Source organism: Lithobates pipiens, unplaced genomic scaffold (assembly GCF_037356315.1).
Source record: "Lithobates pipiens isolate NorthernLeopardFrog02 unplaced genomic scaffold, aLitPip1_a1.2 Scaffold_13, whole genome shotgun sequence".
Classification (NCBI taxonomy): Eukaryota; Metazoa; Chordata; class Amphibia; order Anura; family Ranidae; genus Lithobates; species Lithobates pipiens.
The window spans coordinates 401,114,928-401,134,478 of NW_027507718.1; the positions used below are offsets into that span (position 1 = coordinate 401,114,928).

Sequence of the window (19,551 nt, forward strand, 5' to 3'; positions counted from 1 at the left end):
CTGAGCCCAGCACTGACATAGCATATGTTCAGCTGATCGCACTGTTGCAATTTGCAATCTCTGTCACTGACAGCTCGATCAAGCCTTCTGATTGGCAATCACCAGTGTGGGCTCCCAATCATGTGACCTCTTTGAAAGTCAATTAGAGTAGTCACATGATACAGATGCAACGCTGCCTCCTGGACATTAAAGGCCCACTGGGAGGTGGTGTTAATGGTTACGTTCACCCTTTGGGGCAGCATTTCTCTCTTCAGAATAAATAGAAGCCATTTATATTGCCATTTCATTTCTAATGCCCCAGACAACTTAATGTGCTTATCTCTCACTTTCCCCAGCTATGGCAACTTTGCAGTTTCACCTGTCTATTTGAATTTTTTTTAAATGCTTTTTGCTGTAGATTATCCCCCATCATGCACTGCCTCCACTTCCCCCATTACTATACCACCTCTTGTTTTTTTTATTCCACCCATTTTCCTACTTCCTCCGTTAAGGGGGCCATACACATTTAAATCTGACTGTACAATCTCATTTAGCTTGTTGTGCTTTTTTAAAGACATTTTCCTGCACAGTATTTATTAAGTAATTTTTAACGAAGATATTTTTAAGATACAAAATCAATCTATATGACACAGTCTATACATGTGAAACGTATTCATGGAGACAAGTGATCATAAAAATAGTTACATTTATTGGTTGACAAAAGACAAATATTTACATGAAATTAAAATACAGATTGCATTACTTGATCATTTGACAATTAATGGAAATACCCTCAAACTGGGCGTAGTAGTACCTTGGACACAATTATCACCATTATCACTTCTCGGTAGAATCAATAACCTTTTGATAATTGACAATTAAACAGAATGTCTGTATTTCACACGTCCAACCGTTACTATACTGCAGGTAAGTAAGTGGTTAACAATGTGAAATAAATTAGACGTTTGTTTGTCAATAAAATTGGTAACTATGCAAAAAGAGAAATTTATAATGAAAAATAGAATTTAGAGAAAAATCTATTATTGATTCGGGAGAAAGATTTTCAATAATAGAATATTCAAAAAAATCAATATTTAAGAGAACATAGAAGAGATAATAAACATATATTTACCCATTCCAAATATGACTATTTGTGTGGATTGTTGGTTACCAGGAATTTTAAGATGACTGCCGTGGCTTTCAACATAGATTCTCTTACAGAGGAATTACTTTGTGTGACCTCCGAGTTCCAAGGGGCAGGGATCTTCATGAATATAAAAATATGTATTTATGCATGGTGCATGAGGGTCAGTCTGTCTGGGAGTCTTCCAGTGTCCCTTCTCAGGGGGGGTCCCTAAGCTTCCCCCTGAGCTCTCCCTCCTTGACCATCTTTTTAGTTTCTTAAATATCCTCTTAAACAAAAAGATCATAAAATTATACTAAGTTCTGCCCAGAGGGTATGTGTCCCTTTCCTATTGGCAGGCAGACTTAATGATCACCTTTCCCAGTAGTCTAAATGTTTTAATTGCACCTTCAACCACCAGGTGTCTCACATGTGTTTTGTGGTTTATCTCTATAAGTGATATATTTAATTTTATATTGTGTATTTTTTGTACCTTAGTGAAAATAATCTCTCAAACTGGGAATTCTACTAACCACATACTATCAAATACGCTTAGCATAATTATTGATTAATCACTTGCATAAAATGGTGATATATAGGCATATCATTGTATATCTGTAAAAATGTAGTCCATTTGAAAAGGACACAGGTTTTATATATATATATATATATATATATATATATATATATATATATATATATATTAATCAACATCACATACAATTTTTATCTATCTGGATACCTATATAATTTGGGTATCCAATCAATATTTGTTTATCTAAGCATAGGTTCAATTCTTATACATTCATATCATGATCATATGTTTGTCTTAATACTAGTTTGTTCCTAAAACAATTCTACTAATAACCTTATACTTTCATATATATTTTCTTTATAACCGATTTCTTTAGATCATTAGATACTAAAATTATAATATCTCTTTGGTGACCTACACATATCACATATAGTTTGAATTACTTGAAGTACTTTTGAAATATGTCTGACTTGTATATCCCTCTCACACCATGTTTTGAGATAAACTTTGAGCTTCCAATAAATGTTTAGATGGCTGTGTCCTTCAAATCTCTACAATTCACACAATCGATTTTGTTGATCTCCCACTTTCTGAGACAATGGGATATTTGTTCTGGTCATTCAGGTTTAATGACTGTTAGTCACAGGTACATCCTAAGTATGGCCCAAACCTTGCCATATATATTTGCACAGCCTTCCTTGTCCATTCAAGGAGATAGATAAGAGTTTTTCTGGTGTCTGTGACAAAACATCCTTTTGTTCAGGCAACATCTTGTCTCAATACAGGCTTGTAGAACTTACAAGAATAACTAATCCCCTGAACATTTGGAAAAACATGTGAGATCCTGTATTTTGCTTTGATGTTCTCCAAGGGGGTCACAGTTCAATAATATCAACATTATAGTTCATCCACTTTTTTTTAGGCCTACTGAAATCTCTCATCTCTGCCAGTGAATATTAAATGTATCTCTTCATGTATTCACAACAAGCTCTACCATCAGCTGTGTAGTACAAGGGTGTATTTGATTTGATACCCATTGAATAGATTGTTCAGGTGGTTCCCCCTATTCTATAGTTTAGGTATATATAAAGGAAATTGTACAATCAGATTGCATAGTGAAATGGGAGTGAATAGAGACCGTTCAAATCTCCACCACATAGTAGGAACTCATGTTCCTGCACATGTTTTTTGGGGGCATTTTGGAGCATTTCTGCTCATCATGCATAGGGCAGCCCATTCACTTGATCATGCTGCTCTATGCATGACAAAGAAGATCCAGAACTTTTTTGGAGTGGAACATGGTGCTTTTTATGGTGCAATTGCAGCATGTTTTTCACATGGCTATTAACTGTTAACGGCACTGCAAGTGTAATGTGCATTTTCATGGTGTTTCCAAAATGCAGTTCAATAAGTGTGTTTTCTATGCACTTTGCAATGTGTATGGAAATATGCAGATGTGAATGGAGCCTTATTGTTTTTGTGTAAACACTAGACATGTGCAGAGTAAAATATTTCGTTTCGGAATTTCGTTTTCGTCTGAAAACTTAATTTATTTAGTTACTCCCGAAATTCGTTTTTATTTATTTCGTTTTTCGTTCAAAAATTGCATTCGTCCGAAAATCCACATGAATTACGGTCGAATGTGTCTTGGAAGGCTTATGGTGTCTGTCGAATGTATAAAGAAGATTCGACGGAGCTAACTATATAGCATACTTTAGAACCCTATTAAAGTCTATGGGACGTTCAAAATCTAAAGTGCTAATTTTAAAGGCTAATTTGCAAGTTACTGTCCTAAAAAGTGTTTGGGGACCCGGGTCCTGCCCCAGGGGACATGTATCAATGCAAAAAAAAGTTTTAAAAACGGCCGTTTTTTCGGGAGCAGTGATTTTAATAATGATTAAAGTGAAACAATAAAAGTGTAATATTCCTTTAAATTTCGTAGGGGGGGGGTTGTCTATAGTGTGCCTGTGAAGGGGCGCATGTTTCCCGTGCTTAGAACAGTCCCTGCACAAAGTGTCATTTATGCAGGAAAAAAAGTCCTTTAAAATCACTCGCAGCTATAATGAATTGTCGGCTCCCGTAATACAGAGAACACTCATTGAAAGTCATTGATAAAAAAATAAATAAATAAATAAATTAAAAAAAAAGCGTGGGGGTCCCCCAAATTCAATTACCAGGCCCTTCAGGTCTGGTATGGATATTAAGGAGAACCCTGCCTCAAATTTAAGAAAAAATTTGACGTGGGGTTCCCCCTAAATATCCATAACCAGACCCTTCAGGTCTGGTATGGATATTAAGGGGAACCCCGCGTCAAATAAAAAAAAAATTGACGTGGGGTTCCCCCTAAAAATCCATACCAGACCCTTTATCCGAGCACGCAACCTGGCAGGCCGCAGGAAAAGAGGGGGGGACGAGAGAGCGGCCCCCCCTCCCTCCTGAACCGTACCAGGCCACATGCCCTCAACATTGGGAGGATGCTTTGGGGGTCCGTGACCCCTCAAAGCACCTTGTCCCCATGTTGATGAGGACAAGGGCCTCATCCCCACAACCCTGGCCGGTGGTTGTGGAGGTCTGCGGGCGGGGGGCTTATCAGAATCTGGAAGCCCCCTTTAACAAGGGGACCCCCAGATCCCGCCCCCCCCCCCCTGTTTGAAATGGTAAGGGGGTACAAAAGTACCCCTACCATTTCACAAAGAAAGTGTAAAAAATGGTTAAATAAAACAAACACACTTTTGAAAAATTCCTTTATTAAAAATAAAAAAAAGATTCCAGCGGCGGTAATCCACTCTTGCTATCCAGCGATGGACGGTCAGCTCTCCATCGATGTCTAATGTCATCCAGCGCAGCGCAGCATCCTTCTTCTGTCTCCTCCACGGAGACACTGGAGGCATTCCGGCGCTGACGTTTCTTATATACGGAGGGCGGGGCCACCCGTCACCTGACCCCGCCCCCCTCTGACGCAAGGGGAAACCCGGGGTTCCCCGTGACGTATGGGTGACCCCGCCCCCCTCTGATGTAACGGAAACCTGCCTGTGTTACATCAGAGGGGTGCGGGTCACCCCTACGTCACAGGGAACCCCGGGTTTCCCCTTGCGTCAGAGGGGGGCGGGGTCAGGTGACGGGTGGCCCCGCCCACCCTATATAAGAAACGTCAAGCTGCCGGAATGTCTGTAGTGTCTCCTCCACGGAGACAGAAGAAGGATGCTGCGCTGCGCTGGATGACATTAGACATCGATGGAGAGCTGACCGTCCATCGCTGGATAGCAAGAGTGGATTACCGCCGCTGGAATCTTTTTTTTATTTTTAATAAAGGAATTTTTCAAAAGTGTGTTTGTTTTATTTAACCATTTTTTACACTTTCTTTGTGAAATGGTAGGGGTACTTTTGTACCCCCTTACCATTTCAAACAGGGGGGGGGCCGGGATCTGGGGGTCCCCTTGTTAAAGGGGGCTTCCAGATTCTGATAAGCCCCCCGCCCGCAGACCTCCACAACCACCGGCCAGGGTTGTGGGGATGAGGCCCTTGTCCTCATCAACATGGGGACAAGGTGCTTTGAGGGGTCACGGACCCCCAAAGCATCCTCCCAATGTTGAGGGCATGTGGCCTGGTACGGTTCAGGAGGGAGGGGGGGCCGCTCTCTCGTCCCCCCCTCTTTTCCTGCGGCCTGCCAGGTTGCGTGCTCGGATAAAGGGTCTGGTATGGATTTTTAGGGGGAACCCCATGTCAAATTTTTTTTAAATTTGATGCGGGGTTCCCCTTAATATCCATACCAGACCTGAAGGGTCTGGTTATGGATATTTAGGGGGAACCCCACGTCAAATTTTTTCTTAAATTTGAGGCAGGGTTCCCCTTAATATCCATACCAGACCTGAAGGGCCTGGAAATTGAATTTGGGGGACCCCCACGCTTTTTTTTTATTTATTTATTTATTTTTTTATCAATGACTTTCAATGAGTGTTCTCTGTATTACGGGAGCCGACAATTCATAATAGCTGCGAGTGATTTTAAAGGACTTTTTTTCCTGCATAAATGACACTTTGTGCAGGGACAATTCTAAGCACGGGAAACATGCGCCCCTTCACAGGCATACTATAGACAACCCCCCCCTACGAAATTTAAAGGAATATTACACTTTTATTGTTTCACTTTAATCATTATTAAAATCACTGCTCCCGAAAAAACGGCCGTTTTTAAAACTTTTTTTTGCATTGATACATGTCCCCTGGGGCAGGACCCAGGTCCCCAAACACTTTTTAGGACAGTAACTTGCAGAATCTTTTCTCTCTGTCAAATCTTTTTTCTCTGTCGAATATTTTCTCTATATAATCTTGGACTAATAGAGGTAAGGTTAAGCACATTCGACCACAGGTTCTATAGACAGATTGTTATCGTCAGAGTCATGTCGAATCTCCTATTCTATATCGAACTGTTGTAACAATGAAAACGAAAATAAAGCACTTATTTATGTCGGATCTTTCGTTTTTCGGATTTTGTGCTTTCGTTATCGTTTGTCAAAACGAAAACGAAAATAGCTGAAATTCGGACGAAAATGCATTCGGACGAAAACGAATGCACATGTCTAGTAAACACACTAATTTCACTTTCAGGCCCCATTCACGCATATTAAAAAATAAATCAAAGTTTTCAACTAGTAACTATAGACTTGTTAGTTTAACTTCTATAGTCAGGAAGATATTAGAAAGTTTAATATGCAAAAGACTACATAGATAAGTTCTTCTAGAAAAAAAATATTTTAAGCCACAGTCAAAGCATGTGTTTATGAAAGGCAGAAGTTGTCAAACAAAACTGATTTCTTTTTATGAGGAGTAAAACCTTGGACAGAGGGGTGGCCGTGGACGTGGTATACCTGGATTTTGAAAAAGTATTTGACACAGTTCCCCACACACAGCTAATGTGAAAGGTAAAATCTAGAGGCTTGGAAAAATCAGTTTGTAAATGTAACGAAAACTGGCTAAAACACCAAATTCAGAGAGTGGTGATTAATGATTCTTACTCTGAATGGTCTCAGGTTATCAGTGGTCTACCCCAAATTTCAGTATTGGGACCCTTACTTTTTAATATCTTTATAAATGATATAGAGTCTGGGATTAAAAGTACCATTTCCGTCTTTGCAGATGACACCAAGTTATGCAGTGGAATAGTCCTTACAGGATGTCTCCAACTTACAAGCCAATCTCAATGCACTGTTTATTTGGGCAACTATGTGGCAAATGAGGTTTAATGTTGATAAATGTAAAGTTATGCATTTGGGGGCTAAGCATATGCATGCATCATACACACTAGGGGGAGTACAACTGGGGAATCCATAGTGGAGAAGGATCTGGAGGTTTTGGTAGATCATAAGCTTAATAATAGCATGCAATGCCAAGCTGCGGTTTCTAAAGCAATCAAAGTCCTTTCTTGTATTAAGAGAGGTATGAACTTTAGAGAGAGAGAGATAATTTTGCCCCTGAACAAATCATTAGTAAGACCTCATCTGAAATATGCATAACAGTTTTGGGAACCAGTTCTCAAAACGGTTATCGGGGAACTGGAGAAGGGGCAGAGAAGAGCAAACTGATAAGAGGCATGGAGAAGCTCGGCTATGAGGAAAGATTAGAGAAACTGTAATTGATTCACTCTTAAGAAAAGGAGATTAAGGGGGGATAGGATCAACATGTATAAATACATAAGTGGTCCATATAGGAAACTTGGTGTTGAGTTATTCCCTTTAAGGTCATCACATTGGGAAAAAATATTTAATCGCCAAATATAGAAAGGTTTCTTCATGGTAAGAGCTGTGAAAATGTGGACTAGACTCCCTGCAGAGGTGGTTCTGGCCAGCTCAGTAGATTTATTTAAAAAAAAGTCTGGCTTCTTTCCTTAACCACTTCAGCCCCGGACCAATTGTCAGCCTAAGGACCAGAGGTCTTTTTATAATTTCGCACTGCACTGTTTTAACTGGTAATTGCGCGGTCATGCGATGTTGTACCCAAACTAAATTTGCGTCCTTTTCTTCCCACAAATAGAGCTTTCTTTTGATGGTATTTGATTGCCTCTGCGATTTTTTTTTTTTGCAATATAAATGGAAAAAGACCGAAAATTTTGAGAAAAAAAATATATTTTCTACTTTTTGTTATAAGAAAAATCGAATAAACTCAATTTTAGTCATACATTTAGGGCAAAAATGTCAATAAGCGTATATTTATTGGTGTGCAAAAGTTATAGCGTCTACAAACTAGAGTACATTTTCTGGAATTTACACAGCTTTTAATTTATGACTGCCTATCTCATTTCTTGAGGTGCTAAAATGGCAGGGCAGTACAAACCCCACCAAATGACCCCATTTTGGAAAGTAGACACCCCAAGGAAATTGCTGAGGGGCATGTTGAACCCATTGAATTTTTTTTTGTCCCAAGTGATTGAATAATGACACAAAAAGTTGTCACTAAATGATATATTGCTCACACATGCCATAGTTATATGTGGAATTGCACCCCAAAATATATTCTGCTGCTTCTCCTGAGTACGGGGATACCACATATGTGGAACCTTTTGGGAGTCTAGCCGCGTACGGCACCCCGAAAACCAATCACTGCCTTTAGGATTTCTGATTTTTGATTTCACTCCTCACTACCTATCACAAGCTATAAAAACCTGGCGGTGTACCTAAAAAAATAACTAGCTACCTAGCGGCACCAGTGACACTAATGCAGCGATCAGAAAAATGATTGCTTAGTGACACTGGCAAAAGGGGGTGAAAGGGTTAATTAGGGGCAATCAGGGGGTTAAAACAGTTATGGGGTAGTATATTGGGGTACCTAGCGCTATAAAAACCTGGAGGTGAACCTAAAAAAATAACTAGCTACTTAGCGGCACCAGTGACACTAATGCAGCGATCAGAAAAATGATCGCTTAGTGACACTGGCAAAAGAGGGTGAAAGGGTTAACTCTAGGGGCAATCAGGGGGTTAAACCTTTATGGGGGGTAGGGGGCTACCCTGGACCTAACACTAACTGCCCAGACAGTTTTTACTGTCACAACTGACACTAAATGCAGTGATCAGTAAATAAATGTTCACTGCAATCAGTGACACTGTGACTGGGAGGGGGGGCGGGGGGACATCGGGGGGCGATCGGGGGGGGGATTTGTGTGCCTATGTGTACCTATATGTGAGTGCAGTGTTGGTGCATACTTACTTTCTGTGTTCTCCTCGTAGTCCTGTCAAAAAGACTGCCCTGAGGAGAATGACATCACTTCCTCCCTGCCTGTGTTTACTATACACAGCGGGGGAATCTTCTCATTCGCCAGGAGCGATCGAGAGGGGATGGCCAGAAACCAATGGCCATCCCCTCATCCCGGATTGCTCCTGCAGCGAAACGGACTGCCGCATCCAGCGGGAGGGTGTCCGATCGGACCCCCCACCCGCTGGAAGGCGAGCATGTACATGTACGTGCTTGTGCCTGTCGGTGCCATTGCACCGACATACATTGCCATGCGGCGGTCCTTAAGTGGTTAATGTACATAATATATATTACTGGGTACTAAAATGTATAGGTAAAGCTGACCAGGGGGTTACTGTGACATCAGAGTACCCCATCATTTAAATGGACTACTACACATGATAAATTAGCTCATGGGACCTTTTTGCCAGTTGCGGTTTGAACATTTTCACTAGTTTTCACTAGTTTTGATGCATTTGTTACTTGTTTTTTCACATGGCAAAATGTGTGTTTGCTTCTGTGTCTGGGTCAACAATTAATGGCACCAAAAAAGAAACTAGTACATTTTAGGTGTATAAAGGTTAAAACATCTTTAATTATGTGATTTTAATATGCAATTAATATGGAATCCTGTAATTCTATTTTTTCTTTCCTCCAAAAATATGCTGACACCAATAAACTGCTTAATTTCAAGCTTTACTGATTCCAGCAAAAGAAATACATTTTGAGACAGAAATGCAGATCATTAAATCATGCATTAGATTTCTATATTTCTATTTATGTCTCTGTTATCAATTTGTATTTAAATGTAATGGTTTAGTAATGTTTTTATTATTAAGCCTCATCACGATGTACACAGTTTTTTTTATTTATATTCTGTGAAATAATTTGATCAATGGTTCATAAGATATTTTAATGGGAGATCAAAACATATTTGTACCCAGTGATATTTCCCTATTAAACAGATGTCTCCTGTCACTTAATCCTGAAATTGCATGAGTTTTTTTTTTTATTATACAGTCATATTCAACCAGTTAAATAAAAATCTACAAACTAGAGTAATACGTAATAGTAATAGTAAGTTTTGTCACCTGTAAAAGGAAGTGCCTGCACAAGTACTTTAATGGCAGTATTATCAGAGATCATCTAAATGAAAGTTGCATATTTAAAAAACAATAATATATATATATATATATATATATATATATATATATATATATATATACACTGTATTTTTTGCTCCATAATACACACTTCTTTCCCCCAGAAATATGGGGGAAAATGTCTGTGCGTCTTATGGAGCAAATACAGTCCAGGCGCCAGAGACAGAGCAGCCCGAGTGGCCGAATGGAGTACTGCAGCAGTGGACGCTTGGGCTGCTCTGTCTTCTGAGTGACAGGTGGATGTGATGACGTCCTCGCCATCACCAGGCACAGGTCAGGCTGCATTTCATGGCATAGGTCAGGCTGCATTTCATGGCACAGGTCAGGCTGCATTTCACAGGTAACAACAAGGTCTGGGGAATGCCCAGGGAAAAACCAAAGCCTACTTACCACCAGCTCGCAGACAACCAAATTAACCTGTCTAACAGTATGCGTTAAAAACAGGGGTTTAGTCCGCACGCATTTGCAAACGCATGCGTGAGCCACAGAGCCACGTCAAGGCACCCCGGTATCTGTGGTCCTAACACTAACATGGTGTCCCCGCAGTGGAGGCACATGCATTCTGATGGTTAGATGAGGGCAGGTGGACTGAAGGGGAGCCACCCCTCCTTAAAGGTACAGGAACACACCAAACACCCAGCAAAAGCACAATGGCAGCAAAGGTGTTGGTGCACTGCTGGACCAATGCAAACACTACCGTGTTATCACAGGCATTTCACAGGCACTGGTAAATATTTTAGTACACCATTTGGTTCAGAATTTTCTTTTCTTGTTTTCCTCCTCTAAAACCTAGATGTGTTTTATTGTCAGGTGCATCTTACGGAGCGGAAAATACAGTGTATATATATATATATATATATATATATATATATATATTTACAAAATTAATGAAAATCTTTTTAATTTCAGTATAGCATCAAGTCAATTAAACTCATGAGGTATTAATCTGGTCAGTTAAGTAGCAGAGTGGGTTGTTAATCAGTTTCATCTGCTTTGGTGCACTAGATGGGCAACAATGAGACAACCTCCAAAACAGGAATGCTTTTACAAGCAAAGGGCACTGACATTTTGTTTCCCTACTCAAATTTTCTGACTGTTTTTTACTAGTTTTGCATTTGTCTAGGGTAAGTGTCATTACCGGTAACATGAGGCGATACCTGGACCCTATAGAGGTTACACAGGCAGGTCAACTCCTCCAGGATGGCACATCAATATGGAACATTACCAGAAGGTTCGCTGTGCCTCCCAGCATAGTCTCAAGAGCAGGGAGGAGATTCCAGGAGACAGGCATTATTCTAGGAGAGCTTGACAGGGCTGTAGAAGGTATTTAACCCATCAGCAGGACCGGTATGTGCTCCTTTGTGCAAGGTGGAACAAGATGAGCACTGCCAGATCCCTTAAAAATGACCTTCAGCAGGCCACTGGTGTGAATGTCTCTGTCTCTGACCAAACAATCAGAAAAAGTCTTCATGTGGGTGGCTTGAGGGCCTGACGTCCTCTAGTAAGCCCTGTGCTCACTGCGTGGCACTGTAGAGCTTGATTGGCATTTGCCATTAAACATCAGAATTGTCAGGTTCGCTACCGGTACCCTGTACTTTTCGCAGATGAGCGCAGGTTCCCCCTGAGCACACGTGACAGATATGAAAGGGTCTGGAGAAGCCATGGAGAACATTATGCTGCCTGTAACACCGTTCAGTATGATCGATTTGGTGGTGGGTCAGTGATGGTTTGGAGGGGCATATCCATGGAGGAATACACAGACCTCTACAGGCTAGACACTGGCACCCTGACATCCATTAGGTATCGTGAAATCCTTGGACCCATTGTCAGTGGTGCAGTGGGTCCTGAGTTCCTCCTGGTGCAAGACAATGCCAGCCTCATGTGGCAGAAGTATGCACCCAGTTCCAGAAGGATGAAGAAATTGATACCATTGAATGGCCCTGATGCTCGCCTGACCTAAATCCAATAGAACACCTATGGGACATAATGTTTCAGTCCATCCAACGTCACCAGGTTGCACCTCAGTCTGTCCAAGAGCTCAGTTATGCCCAGGTCCAGATCTGGGAGCAAATACCCCAGGACACCATCTGTCATCTCATTAGGAGCCTGCCCCGATGTTGTCAGACACTTTTTGGGACATTACTGTTGTATATTTAAGCAAACTTTATAATCTTTGCACTTGATTATTGTGGATTGCTGTTTAGTATAGACAACTTAATACGGTTGTCTGTATGGTCTAAAATCTTGTTGCAGTTATCGTTTTTGTCTGCACTGTAGCTTTTATATTTTTTTGCATGGGTCTAGTGTATATTTTTTCTGATGGTTTTTTGCTGCATCAAGTTTTTTTGCACGTATTGTACTTTAGCACTATTTGCACCTTGAGGACATTTGAGGATATTTTCTAATGGCGTTGGATTCTATAGTATCTGTGAGATAGGGATCTGGAGTTTGTACTACATCAGATACAATAGAACATTCATGTGGACATTACCTAGTTCCTTCCTGTAAGAAGGATACACTAAACATGTATAGTTATTTGTTTATTGGGATCTTCTATTTTCATTATTTTTTATTTTTCACATTTTACCACTTATATTTGAAGGAATACTTATTTAGTTTACGCCCATTACCCACCTCGGGTACAATACATTTTGGGCGCACCACAGAGGGGTGTACATAAAGGGGGTAGGTGGGAAGTGAGCACGCGTTAGCATTAAAGGGGCCTTTTGTTAGGGATTCTGTCTTCATATAAGATATTGATTTGAGCATCCTTCCCCTTCCTTTTCTTCTTTTTTTGGGTTGCTATCTCCTTTACAATAGTACAGTGCATATATGACTGGTAACGTGGTGTGTGGATAAGCTAATTCCATTGTTTATACACTGGCACGAGCACTAGGAAATATAACCTGGGTATTATATTATAGATAAATTAGTCATTCTGGTATAGGTAGCGCCATAAGCCCTATAATAACATTATAAGTAGTAACATACTACATGTTTTTTCAGCTCTTTAGCGCCACCCTCTGGGCTTCTTCTGCTAATTTCATGTTAGTAGAAGTTTGGTGAGTGTTGATTCACGCTTTTCTTTTCGCGCATTTAATTTCATGCTTTTCAGTTCATTTCTGAAAGGTCTTCCGTCAACCAGGCATGTTGCGGAATCAGAGGAGATAACATATTATTTATTATTGGTCTTGGAGTTATTGCTTTGACATTATTTTTTTGGTTGAATAATGATTTGATTTAGTATATTTTCTTGGATGCAAACAATGCACTTTTTGGTTAAGCTCTATTGGCAGATAGCATGTCTAATTTTAGTTGTTTTCTTTTTTAGTGCACAATTAAAAAAAATTGTGGAGAATAATACTTGGCTATGTGTTTTTTCTTCAAATTACATTTTGGGAGTAGGTAGTTACATTTTAAAAAAATACAATGTAAAATTTACAAGAGGCACCAACATAGTTGTATCTTTGATCTTAAAAACTACGGGATAATGGTGTTGTGGTAACTTGCCCAAGTAAATTTTTTCTTTAAAAAAAGAATAATAATATTATTCTTGATATCACTAGAAAAAAAAGACTTTGAAAATTTGTTTGCGATAACTTCTTCAGTATCACCAGCGAAGCAGCCTCATTATTATCCCATTAAAGAAGAAGAGAATGTGCGCTGCATTTCAATATTTCATAATTTGCCACGTCACAAATGTTAATTCTTCATTACGAATGCTAGTTTACAAGACCGGCCACTCATGGATCGTCCTTGCTGTGTGTTTGCATGCATGTTTGTACTTTGAATTTTTGTCCGAAGGACTTGTGTACACACGCTTGGAAAATCCAACAACACACAATTGTCCGCGGAAAAAGTTTTAAAACCTGCTATCCAACATTTGTCCGTGGAAAATCTGACAGCTGTTGTCCAATGGAGCATACACACAGTCAGATTTTCTGCCAACAGCCTGTCATCACACATTTCCCGTCGGAAAATCCGATCTTGTGTTCAAGGCTTATGGCTGCAAAATCACTCCAATCTTCCCTAATCTCTAAAGTTGGTCATACACTAATACATTTGTTCAGGGAAGTCCATTGATTCCCAAATTAAATGTTAAAAAGCATATGAAGTTTTCAAGTACTTTCAAACAATATTCATCAAGTCATTAAATGTACTGGGAGTTGTCACACAAATTTTCATACGGCTGTTTGAACAAATGTTTTTTTGAAAACATAATAAGAAGATAGCCAGCTTACTTCATCAACTTATGTATTAGGAAGAAATAACTTAAAGTGGTTGTAAACCCTTACAAACCACTTTGACCTACAGGTAAGCCTAGATTAAGGCTTACCTGTAGGTCCAAGAAATATCTCTTAAACCTACACGTTTAGGAGATATTTGCCAAAAGATACCGGCGCATGCGCTGTAGACAGCGGCGTGCAGGCGCACTGAGAGTGCCGCTGTTAACGGCGATGTGCCGCGAGTTGCAGCTCCTGTGCACATGCGCGGGAGTGATGTCATCGTGGCTCCATCGAATGACAGCGCCGGAGCAGCAAGACCCACCAAGAAGATGGAGGCTCCATACACAAGGGGACAGCGGTGACTTTGCTGGCTCCTGTGTTAGGTAAGTGACACATAATGGGCTACTATGCGATGCATAGTAGTCCATTATGCTTTACCTTTGCAGGGAATCAAAGAGGAAGTAAACCCATTAGGGTTTACTTCCTCTTTAACAATGTAGATTATGGAAACGTCTATAAAAGCCACCTAAACATGAGGACCATTGGACCAAATATGAACTCCGTGCATGTTCAGCCACGCTACATTTGAACTAAAAGCATCAGTGCCAGAGCAAACATTCTAGTAAATTCATCACAATGTGTATTGATTTTATTATTATTAGCATTGTACTGTATTATCCATCAGTGGAAACAGGAAAATCTATAGACTTGTTTAGTGTAGTTACGCAATGCACAGAGGCTCTGTGTCAAGAGCAGAAACTTACAATAAATATACTGTATATCTTATGCTTTAATCCAAAGAACATTGTAATCTTGTAATCTTAAAATTGATTGGTTACTATTGGTTAAAACATTTTGATGACAGATATATAGCTTTGCAATAGTTTATTAAATATTTCAATAGTAAAGGTAGTGTCCTTACCAGTCTCTGGGGTTAACTAAAACTGGAGAGTACTAAATCGGTTTTCAGCAGTGCATGGTAGCAAATCGGCTTCTAACTTCAGCTTGTTCAATTAAGCTGTGACAAAAACAGGAAGCTGATTGGTTTCTATTCACAGCTGCACCAGATTTTGCACTTTCCAGTTTCAGTAAATCAATCCCTATATGTCATGCATGCCTGAGACCTAAGATGTCCAAAGTTGCTTACATTTTTAGTATATGATTATAGATAGTACAGGTTGGTGTTTTCTACTCATCAACATAAAAATCATCATACATATTACCATCTGACAATCAGTCATCTGTACAATCAATCTCCTTTAGACCTACTGTGTAGTACAAGGGAATATCTGACTAGATATAATTTGAATGGTTAGTTTAGGTAGGTCCTCATATTATATAGTCTTAGTAGTTCTAAAGGAGTTTGTACAATGATTATATAGTCAAATTGCAATGTGTATGGTGAGCCTTACACAAATAAAATAACATTTCTAACTTTTTTTGCATTACTCTTTCCAACGGATTCTGTTAACTAAATTTATATGTGAATACACTTCAATCACTATAAGAGCAATTACATACATGCACCTAGATCTGAGGATCCTTGGACAAAATAAGTACCGTATATACTCGAGTATAGGCCGACCCGAATATAAGCCGAGGTCCCCAATTTACCCCCAAAAAACTGGAAAAAATTATTGACTCGTGTATAAGCCGAGGGTGAGACATGCCTGTCCATCCCTGTGTGTCGTCCATCCCTGTGTGTGTCCATGCATCCGTGTGTGTGTGTGTCCATGCATCCGTGTGTGTGTGTGTGTGTGTCCATGCATCCGTGTGTGTGTGTGTGTGTCCATGCATCCGTGTGTGTGTGTGTCCATCCATCCCTGTGTGTGTGCATGCATCCGTGTGTGTGTGTGTGTGTGTGTGTGTGTGTGTGTGTGTCCATGCATCCGTGTGTGTCCATCCATCCCTGTGTGTGCATGCATCCGTGTGTGTGTGTGTGTGTGTGTGTGTGTGTGTGTGTGTGTGTGTGTGTCCGTGCAGCCTACCTGTGTCCAGCCTGCCTGTGTCCGTCCAGCCTGTGTCCGTCCAGCCTGTGTCCGTCCCGGCCTGCGTCCCGTCCCGGCCTGCGTCCCGTCCCGGCCTGCGTCCCGTCCCGGCCTGCGTCCCGTCCCGGCCTGCGTCCCGGCCCGTCCCGCAGCTCTTCGTCGGTGGCCATTCTAGGATTCAAAAGCCGCGCCTCCGTCGGTGATAGGCGGAACACTCAATTTCCCACTGACTGCTGGGAAATTGAGTGTTCCGCCTATCGGATGTCCGTGATAGGCGGAACACTCAATTTCCCAGCAGTCAGTGGTCCGCCTATCATGGACGTCCGCTCATCCTCATACTACGGACGAGGATGAGAGGACGTCCGTGATAGGCGGAACACAGACTGCTGGGAAATTCAGTGTTCCGCCTATCACAGGCGAAGGCGGAGACGGAGGCGCGGCCTTTGAATCCTAGAATGGCCGCTGTCTGTCTGCTCGACACGCTGATCGGGCAGACAGACAGCGATGACTCGAGTATAAGCCGAGGGGGGCACTTTCAGCCTCAAAAAAGAGGCTGAAAATCTCGGCTTATACTCGAGTATATACGGTAGTTTAATCTGCAATATACAATTATTAATAGGGTTTTACAATAGGAATATTCGGCATATAAACAATTTAGCGTGTTTTTACACACATTTTACCACTCCCAACATCCCAATTGGTGTTACTGTGAATATTTTGACTTCAAAAACTTGACCATTGTTTTATTTTCCTATCACATCTCACATAGTTTGTAAACAACAAATTTATGCTAGGTACACATGGACTAAGGCTGGCCATAAATTATTCACATTATTACTTTTTGTTTACTCAACCAACAGGTTGAACATAAAAAAATGAACTAATGTCCCATCCACCCATTCGAGGAGGACAGGGCAATCCTTCCTTCTGTGGTATTGTATTCCGACAGTGGGGAGCCTTCCCAGAATACAATGATCAGTGTTGCTGGCTATAGCTGACAGCAATGATCATTTGGGGAAAACATGACAAGTTGATTGTGCACAAGTCAACCAACAGACCTCATACATGGATTAAAATCTGGCTGGTCCCTGCTGAACCGGTTGAATTTTGATCCATGTATGGCTGGCTTAAGTATGACCAGGCCTGAACTTGAGAGGTAAACTACAGCGGGCTGTACATGGAAAAAAATTCAGTCAGCTCAGTATTTGCAGGTTATTGAAATCATGCACAGGAAGCTTGTTGTATGCAGAGGATAGCTTTAATTTTATGGAGGATTAGCAATGCATGTCTTACAGAAAACGGGAGAATACAAGTACACACATACAAAAAACAAAAATACTCAAGTGCAAAAAATGGATATTCAGTGCAAACTTATAACTATAAAAGAAAACAGCTGCAAACACTCCAAACAGGTCAGTCAACCAAACAATAGGAATATTACTAATAAATAGTGTTGTACAACTAAAAAAGTGCCACGTGCCAAATTATCAAAATTATTAAATTATCTAAAATAACAAATGTTGTGCTTTCTTCAATATTCCCACAACAACAGAAAGTACTGAATATTAAAATATAAAAGTGTCAATTATAACAAAAAACTGAAGATCATACATATTCTAATATTGTTATTAAAATTGATAATTTGGCACTTGCCACTTTTTTAGTTGTTAGAATACTGAAGATAGCGCAACACCATTTATTAGTAATACAAGTACACACGGTCGGAGAATCCGTCGGAATGTGTCCTATCGGACCGTGTTGTCGAAAAATCCGACTGTGTGTGGTATGCATCGGACTGTTTCCGTCTGAATATTCGTCGGACCCAATTTTCCAACTTGTTGGAAATATATTCCGACAAACTGGTCCGATCGGACATACTCCGATCATGTGTAGAGAATTCCGATCGGACAAAGTGCCACGCATGCTCAGATCAAATTCCTACACCAAAGCTATTGGCTACTAGCCTGAACGTAGTCCTGTCGTAACGAAATAACGTCATCACATTCTGAATGATCGGATTTTCCGACAACTTGGTCCGACCGTGTGTATGCAGTAACAGTTTCGGACACAATCCATCTGCCAAAATCCGTCGGACAAAATCCAAAGGATTTGGTTGGCAGAATGTCCGACCGTGTATCCAGGGGCTTAGATACACTGTGTTTAAACAGAAAGCGACCTATCAACTGACTGCTGTTAAACCACCCTGGTATTCTGTTAATCCACTCTGCTGATCTGAGTATACCGGTGGGGAAGTCTCAGAGTACAATGACACAACAAGAAGGATTCCTCTATCTTTATTGAATGTGTAGATGGGGGAATCAGGTCAGTTTTTTTCAGACTTATGTATAACCAGCCTAACTCCATACGTACTGTAAATCATATTGTAAATATGCTTGTCTGTGTAATTATTTTTCTGTGTAAATATAATGTAAACCACCATACTTTTACTGCGCATCGTGTTGCAAATAGTATGTTACAGTATTTGTAAATATTATGTATCCCTATCAATAAATGTATATTGCAGATTGAACTATTTCTTTTGTCCAAAATTTCTCAGATCTTGGTGTGTTTTGTTTTAAAGCCGAAGTGATGTCAAATGGGAAGTGATGATGAGAAAGTCACCAGGATTGAAGTGTGGTTAGGTGTTACTATGATATCTGATGTTTGGGGCGGGGGGGGGGTTGTATTTTTGGCAGCTCAGTAGTACTCTCACTCATCACTTTGCTAGCCTATTAATATCTCCGCTCAGATCTCCAGCTCATCAGTCTCCTGGCTCATTTGTTCTCCCACTCAGTGGTTCCCTGGCTCAAAAGTACACACAGTTTGGTAGATTGCATGCTCTACAGTTTCCTGCCTTCCTCTCAGTAGTACATCCCCCCTCAGTGGAACTCCCCTGCTTAGTGGCAAATTACCCTCCCGCCGGTGAGTAGTACACTCCCTCTGCTCAGTAGTACGTTCCCCATACTCTAGTTCCACCCCCCCCCCCATGCTCAGTAATACATTCCATCCCCACACTCAAACTGAGGAAAGCCATTTTCCAGCACTCCCTGGTTACACACTGTGATCAGCTGTGATGGTTCACAGCTGATCACGTGTAAAGAGCCTACATCATAGGCTCTTTACCATGACTGGAGTTGCAGTGTGTCAGGCTGACACACCACACCACCAATCACCACACTGCGTGCCCCCACGGGCACGCAATTGTGGCTTATGCTGCTGGACATCATATGACATCCAGTTAGGATAACTTATCCACTTTGCGCAAATTATTCTGTTATATGGTGGGCAGTGGTTAAACTGCTCCTGGATACCTT

At 40.7% G+C, this 19,551-nt stretch overlaps 1 protein-coding gene across 6 annotated transcripts in view; it reads left to right on the plus strand.

Annotated features, from left to right (window-relative positions):
* The window catches only part of SGCZ (sarcoglycan zeta), a 1,585,391-nt gene that overhangs the window by 648,789 nt on the left and 917,051 nt on the right, over window positions 1-19,551 (plus strand). The gene's annotated exons all lie outside the window — the stretch shown is intronic.